Raw genomic sequence first — 6,000 nt, forward strand, 5'->3', positions numbered from 1 at the left:
TCCGCAGTGTGTTTGTACACTGATGTGGTAAGTAGTTGCAGAGGTGTGCCCAGTCTTCTCAGAAAAGGAGAAGAAAGGTAAGATACTGAAAAGGTTCCAGGTGGAAGCTTGGTTTTCACAGCAGAGTCTTTGCACCTTGCCCAAAGTAGCCTAAATCTGTTAAAAAATCTCAGAATGCTGTTTCAGATGTTCATGCATGGTATAGACCAGCTTGGTGAATACTTAACAATTGTCCATGTACTGTGGTACTTTTAACTGCAACTCACCAGCAAAAAGCATTTTCAGTTGTAGAGGACTGATACAACTTTGAAACCCAAGATGGGGAGTTACTGTACAAGCCATGACACTTATTTGCTATGCTGGCATAGTGCCAGCACTCAGAAAAGCATAACGGTGAAAGGACCAGAGTGGACAGTGGAAGTAGCAGGGTGGCAGCCTCGCAATCCGCGACATTTAGATCTAAGGGGCAGGAGGTTTTACTACATTCTGCACAGGAATGCTTGTGCTAGACTTTTGCAACCAAAATAATTAAAAAATCAGCTTGGATTCCACTGTACGATTAAGCCTTTGACGCTCCCACGTTCCTCAGAAGTGGAAAGAAAGCTGCAAGGGCATCAGTGAGGAGATTTGATTTCAGACTGCTTTTGGGACTAAGAAGTAGACATGCTTTGTGCCTCAAGCTGTTATCTAATACTTCAGAAGTTCCTGTTAGTTATAAATAAAATTATGTCAATACAGTCTGCATCTTCTGCTGTTTCCCTGATCAGCAATACAATCCTGAAATCTCCAGATAAATGCAAGTTTTCTATATGGTGAACTGGACAGTATGTTAGGAGTATCCTAACTTCTACTTTATTGCAAATACTAGGTATTAGTGGAAATCAGAGGCTGTGTGCACACCATCAGATTGGATCAGATCCCGTTTTGCTTTGGATGCTGTTCCTCACAGCACCTGCACTGCATTTGTGCTGGGTCCCCCCTGTCTTCAGCAGTGGAGTGACAGCCTTGTTGAAGGCAGAATTTGGGAACTAAATTTGGGAGTAGTTAGTGACCAGAGAACTGCTGTGAGAGGCAGGCTCTTGATTGCACACTGCAAAATGATGCTGCAGCCCTGCCCTGACAAGCCTTGGTCCCCACCTGGGTCCCCACAGGTGTGGACCCACCTTGGTCCCCAGTGCACACCCCTGCGTGCGCTGATGCAGCTCCAGCTTCAGGGAAGAGGTGCGGTAGACTGATGAGGAATGTTGCAAAGAAATACTAAATCCCTAAGGAGCAGAACAAACTTAAAATTCCTCCCACTTGAGGAGGGGGTGGGACATGTTGGGGTGGATTTGCGTGAATCGTTTTGAGTGCAGTTCTGAGCAGCATTTTCAAAAGTAAAGAGGTGGATTGCTGTGATGAATTTCTGCTTTGCTTTTTGATGCTGAACCTACTGCAAAGCCCTGGCAGGGTGCAGCCTTGGCTGCTGTCAGGGTGGGTGGGAGGGGGTGTGGATTCCTTGGCTGTTTTGAAAAGCTGGACTTTTCTGAGAAGAGCCCTGGTGACTGGTAACCTCACTTAGAAACAGTCCTTCAGACTACTCAGACCTGGGAGAGGTGTAGCTCTGGAAATGCTTTGGATGAGGTGCAGCTGTGAAGAGTGGTTTGGGCATACACAAAACACCATCTTGCCTGTGTTGCTGTTCCAGGGCGTGTGCCACGGGTAGGATGCATATAGCCCCTTCCCAAGTCCCTTAGCAGGCAGATTCTGAGCTGATTGGCCCCGTCAACAGGAAGAAGACCCAACAGGAGCCTGGGGAAAACATGAGCTGACCCCTGCAACTCCAAGAAAAATGCTTTAACCAGTGTAGGGGTTTTTTGTGACAGTCCTGAAAACTGCAGTGAATGCAGACTGTGCCGTGTCAAACGGCACTTGGCCAGATCCTCTCTTATTCTGCCTGTTGTGCAAGGGGACTGCTGCCAGAGGGGCATCCCACTTCAGCGGTCAAATTATATAGGCACGTAATCAGTCAGTGATGGCTGAATGAGGGTTTTATACAGTGTTTCAGGACTAGGCATCTGCTTTGTTGGCTGCAGATACCACCCTGCATTTGTCTTATGCTGTTGAAGCTATGTGTTAACTTTTGATACCATATACTATATTTTGATTACTGATTTTGGACTGTCATGCAGCTTGCAGAAAAATGCAGCATTTCAGGCATACCTGTTTCAGGTGTAAGACTGTGTACTCTGCAGTAACCTCCCATGCAATAAAAGCCCCATCAATTGATTTGAGGAAAATCTTGTAATTTTTTATTTATTTTTTATTTCAGGGACAGGGACTTCCTGCAACCAGCATATATTGTAGGTGTATGTTTAATATAACTGGTAAGCCTGGAAAGCCTTGCAACCTGTTAGAACCATTTAGAACTGACCCTTTTGACACAAACCCAATATTTTGTCACCTGAGATGAAATGTTTGTGTAGATCTACCTTACAAAATGGCATTTCTGCAAGTTTTTCTCATATGCTAATTCATACTGTCCCACAGTTCCCAAACAAGAAAGTCTTGAGAGTGTCTAGAGCCCCAACACTGCTCCTGTTGTGGTAAGAGCAAAGTTAGTCTTTTATCAACATAGCCTGCTCTACCTAACAGACAGAAGGCATCACCCAATAGTGCTTATATAGGTCTGGACTCTGGAGAGTGTCTTTCGTTGCAGTGCCCAGTAGCTATTTCCTCCTTTGAAGGAAGTGCCCTCCAGTCCTTCATGAGGTGTACCTCTTTCTTAACTCATGTCTGGTAAAAACCCAGTAGTCAGAAGGTTAGTAAAACTTAACAGTGTCCAAGGAACATTTAATTAACTGTTTCCTATTTATAAGAGAAAACCTCCTATCCGTCTTGTGTTTGGCAAATGAACACCTCTTTCCATGTTCACAGTTCAGGGTTTTGCACGGGAGCTTATGTCCAAGAAGCTAAAGGCTCATTTTAAATTCCTACTCCTAACTCACCTGAAGTCCAGAGGTGTGAAGCCTTCCTCTAAACAGCCTTCTACATCTTTTCCCAGCTTGTATTCGTTTTCAAGTGTACCTGCCTGTATTTCTCCTTTTTTTTTTTTTTGTACCCTGCAGTTGTGGGTCCTCCTCTCTCACCTGAAGTTGAAACAAGCCAGGAAAGCTCTTTTCTTCACAAATCGCTCCTGCTAGAAGCATTTAAAATCACCAAAAAAATGAGCAAAAGATGATAATTCCTCTCAGGCTGCACAGTCAAGCTGCAAATTCTTATGCTGAGGATGTCACAAGTGTGCATAACTCTAAAACAGATTTAGGCTGTTGGGAGAAAGATTTTACTTCAAGCACTGCTGGAGCCCAAGATTCAGCCTCTGGTGGCAGAAGGTCCTGCAGCTGTATGGACTATGGTAGGAGTTTGAGGGAAGGAGCACCAGGCGTGTGCCTGTCCGTGCACTCTTCCCTGGCTGTATGCGATCTCCATCACTGGAGACAGAACACAAAGCAGCAAAAAATGTGAGTTTCAAGAACGTGTCAAAGGTCCTCATAGGCTCAGATTTGCTCGGGTTTTGTGCTTAGAACAGGACATGCCCCAGCAAACCCCTGCACTCTGCTTCTGCCCCATGGGTGAACTCAGCAGTCTTGTTATGAGTACATGCATTTATATCTGATCTGTGCTGATTTGGTTTACACTGGAGAGCCGAAGCTCCAGCTCTATTCTGGTTACAGACAAGAAACACACCAGGTGCTTGACAAAAGCATAGTTAAAAGACCAGTCATTGAGAAAAACAGAGAAACAAGCCATCTAATCAGCGTGATTAAATCTATTTATCACAATAAAAATATCTGCTAAAAATAGCACTGAAAATGAATCCAAGTTCTCCTGAACACACAGTAAACTGCTTCTAGATGTTTATTTTTAAAATATAGGAGATGATGTTATGTTAGGCATTGTTTTTCCATGTATTTTTGTCTTTAAGCAACTTGTTGCCTGAGGAGAAACCCTAAGATTATTTGCCAGTGCCCTTTCACCCTCCTGCAGTTCAAAGCCATTTCTGCATCTTACAATGCAGTTTTTGGAGTGCATGTTTCAATCTTTTACACCAGATGTCAGTGTGCCTCCCTTTTTGCCTTAGAAGGCTTCAGACCAGGATGTCTTTAGAGAACTGCAGCTGTGTCAGTTGAAAATTGCAAGGAGTGTTACCAGGACTGGTGGTGGTCCATGTGCAGGCACAGACTCAACAGCATAGAAATTCATCACCTCGGTCACAAATGTGAAAGCCGTCTGCTTTTTAAAATCTGGCTTTGTTGCCATAATTGACTCATTCTTGCGCATTGTCAGTCTACAGTGCCTCAATGTATCCCAATTTGGAACAGTACAAGGAAAGAAGAGATGACAGGCCATGTCCTGTGATAGGTCATGTGACATATTTCTCACTGCATCATTTTCTTTGTATATGACCGTGACATATGGTCAGCAGAGGACAACACCACATCTGTAGCCACATTACATACCTTACTTCAAGCATTACTGCTTAACCCTAATCTGAAACCTTTGATGGGATTTCAGGGAAAAGCCTTGCACTTAAAGCATTCTTCTAGGGCAGAGCAGTGGTGGTGCAGCATAAGATGCCTTCCTCAAGGAGTAGGGCATAACTTGCAGCTAGAAAGAAGTGATGCTGAACCTTTATACCATGGGGAGCTACAATCTTGGAAGCACCAAAGCACCTAGCATCTCCACCTGCCAGATGGATGACAGGGTGCCAAGTTTGGAAAGGGACCACATAATCCTCTACTGGACAGTTCTTTTCCCTGCTATCACCCTAGTGGGGTTGCTTCTTGTATCTTCTAATGTTTCACATATAACCATCACAAATAGTCATGTTTCCTGATGAAAAATGTGCTGAGCAAAGGTGTCAGGAAGCAGCAAGAGGCAGGGTTACTCCATGAGGGTGGAACAAACCAGGAGCTAAGTGACCATAACACAGGCAGAGCCCTCACTGAGCAGGGGCACAGGTCTGAAAAGTGTGGGAAAAGCAGAGTGCTGGTAACGGGGTGCATCGACATCCTAAGACAAAGTGAGGTGATGAACAGGTTCATCCATGGAATTTTGTCAGGAGCAATAGGAGATGAGGCAGACATAGGACTAGGAGACAAGGCTACAACAAAGGTCTGAGGTCCACCCAAGAGGCAAAGCTGGAGATAGCTGCACCTACAACATAGATTAGACAGCTACAACATAGCTCAGGCCTGAACTTAAATGGTGCTCCTGGAACCATGGGCAGAAGGTGTGGGTGGAAGCCTCAGGTCAGGCTGGTGAGGCCAGTTAAGTCCTATTGGTGCACTTAGGGGCCTGACAGACAGTGATCTGTTGGACCTGTCTGCATCCGTGTTGGCCACTGTACAAACACAAGAAGAGACAATTCTGCTTTGCAGGGCTCCGGATGAACGGAGAACCAGGTTGCAGAAGGTCAGAGATGCTCATGATGATGTGCACTGGTCATGGAAGGATTCACACAAGACCACTGAATAGGAACAGTCATAACTACTGCTGTGACTCAAATGAGGAAGTTCTTATTCTACAAGCTGAATGGACTGAAAGTGTTTTTGAACGCTCACAGGTCATTGTGACATATGTCCTTCATGAGGCCCTTAAAAGCAAAGCTGTGTGCAAAGTTGAAGCAATTGGTTTAACTTAGCTCTTGTAATCTTTCCTGGCTTGCTACACAGGTGTCAACTACCATTTCTCGCACGTGGTTTCATTAAATACAATGGCAATTTCTGAACTGATGGTCAAGACAAAATGGCCCAAGGAATGCTGTTTGCACACCTTACATTGAACTAACCTCGCACACAAGTGAAGTTTCAGCAGTCAGGATCTTCTGTCTTGGCTCAAACCACAGAAATACTAATGTCACATTTCTTACTCAAAGAATCTTGCTTGTATAAATTACTGTCTCGGTCCTTATACAAATGAAAAAAAAATTACAAACATGCACTAGTGAAGTATTTATTG

Source organism: Gymnogyps californianus, chromosome 19 (assembly GCF_018139145.2).
Source record: "Gymnogyps californianus isolate 813 chromosome 19, ASM1813914v2, whole genome shotgun sequence".
Taxonomy (NCBI): domain Eukaryota; kingdom Metazoa; phylum Chordata; class Aves; order Accipitriformes; family Cathartidae; genus Gymnogyps; species Gymnogyps californianus.